Below are 2,445 nucleotides of genomic sequence, written 5' to 3' on the forward strand. Positions count from 1 at the left end.
CTCAGTATCGATACTTACTCAATATCGATAGTATCGTTCGAACCCTAAGTATATCAATCGTGGAATAAAAGTCGATGCGTACTGTGCTAAGGTAGCGAATAGAATGTCTTTATTTTACGAAACTTCAATGTATTCACTTCTTAAAGTAACCTCTTTTATTTAAGGTACCAACAGACTAACAATAATAGTATGTAGCAATATAATGTGTGTTATACACTATGATACTCTACAATAACAAAATCGATAATAATATCGATAGCAAAATCGAAACCGAAAACAAATCGATAAAAAAATATCGATAAAAATATCGATCATTATATCCGATAGCAAAATATACCGATATCATATATACCGATAGCAAAATCGTTAACAGAATCAAGAAAAATATCGATAACAAAACCGATAAAAATATCGATGACAAAATCGACTAAAATATAAACAACAAAATCTATAAAAATATCGATTATAAAATCGATAACAAAATCGATGAAAATATCGGTAACAAAACTGACAAAAATATCGATAACAAAGTCGATAACAAAATCGATTACAAAATCAATAAAAATATCGATAACAAAATCGATAAAAATATAAATATAAAAAACGGGGAGTTAAGACCCTTAATATACAGAAGGAAAATATGTATAGAATTATTTAATGTGCTTTTGGAAGGAAGCACATTTTGACAAGTGGCCGCGTGATAACTCCATTTTGTGTACTGATTTCTACGACACGTATGTGGTTACCAGGGCCGCGGCGAACGTTTTCGATTCGTCCCAATCGCCACTCGGTGGGGGGCAGCGAATCCTCTTTGAACACGACGAGGTCGTCTGGCTGAGGATCGCGTTGTGGGGTTTTCCACTTGTATCTCTTCTGAAGATCCTTGAGGTAATCTTCTTTCCGGCGGCGACTAAATTGGTGGTGAAGTGCTTTGACTTTCTCCCACCGGTTTAGTAGAGAGAGGTCTTCCGCATTAGGCTCGGGAATGGCCAATAGCGGTGCACCTCGAAGGAAGCGACCCGGAGTAAGTGCTGTTATATCAGCTGGGTCTTGAGAAAGTGCAGATATAGGCCTCGAGTTTAGGACTGCTTCAATTCGCACCAGAAGCGTCGTGAATTCTTCGAAAGTAAACTTGTGGGTTGCAGCGGTTTTCTTTAATGGATTTTAAAGCTTTTCACTGCAGATTCCCACAAGCCGCCCATGTGGGCCCTGGGTGGTATATATTGCCAGTTGATGCCTTGAGGGGCATATTTTTTGACAATGTCTGCGCAACATTCGTTAAGGGATTTCATGAAGTCGCGTTCTGTTGCGCGCTGGGCGCCAATTAACGTTTTTCCATTTTCGCTTATCATTTTTGAGGGGAAGCCTCGTCTGCCAACAAAACGGGCGAATGCTGATCGAAAAGCCTCGGTTGTAAGATCCGAGCATAGCTCGAGATGCACTGCCTTTGTGGAAAAACAGACAAAAACTGCAACGTATCCCTTGATAAGGGTTGTAGATCTTGGCACCGATGCTTTGATTTGGAATGGCCCAGCAAAATCTACTCCCGTTGTGGAAAATGGGAGTGAGAAACTGCAGCGCTCAGGGGGTAGAGCGGCCATTATTTGCGTGTTTGTTGCTTGTAAAGCGTACACACTTTGCATTGAAAAATGCATTTTTTAAATAGAGGTTTTAGCTTTGGTACGTAGTACTCTTGCCTTACCATTTGGAGCATTACTCGTGTTTCTGCGTGAAGAAGTAGCGAGTGTAAAAACTCCAAATATAGCTGGCAGAACCTCGATTCGGTAGGGAGAATTATTGGGTGCCTTTCATTAAAGCTCAATGTGGAATGTGCTAATCGGCCATTAACCCGTAGAAGTCCGTCTTTGTCCAGCGAAGGATTGAGAACAAGAAGAGGACTTTTTTTGTTAAGTGGCTTTTTATCTTGTAAAGCGCTTTTCTCGCTCGGAAAATGGCGTGATTGCGCCGCGTTAATAAGACGAATTTATGCATATTGAAATTGGTTGTGTGTCAGATGTGGATAGGAGATTGTAGCTAACCCCTTTGATTTGTTGCGGGCATTGCTCACGAAGCGGAAGCGAGGATCCCGAAAATCTCTAAAATGCCGAAATAGTTCCCAGGTTGGGTCTCTGTGCCTCTATCTACATATGAGTAGTCCACTTGCAAAGTGCGCTATGTAAAATTTTTTCGATTTTTAGTTGTTGGTAGATTACGTACCAGTATTTAAAGTAGTTTCATGTGCATTAACAACACAGTGCAAAATCTTTTTATACTCAAAAATAGCAATAGTTAACTTTTCTTCCAAAAGTCGCTATCATACTTACTTATAAACTTTCAAAAGTATACATCTTCTGATGAACTTAGAAAACTGCTTTAAGTCGTATGTTATGTTATGTTACAATTTTATAAGGCTCTTATCTATCCAAATTTTCAGGTAATAATAAA

Source organism: Rhagoletis pomonella, unplaced genomic scaffold (genome assembly GCF_013731165.1).
Source record: "Rhagoletis pomonella isolate Grant_MI unplaced genomic scaffold, Rhpom_1.0 Rhpom_scaffold_00006, whole genome shotgun sequence".
Lineage (NCBI taxonomy): Eukaryota > Metazoa > Arthropoda > Insecta > Diptera > Tephritidae > Rhagoletis > Rhagoletis pomonella.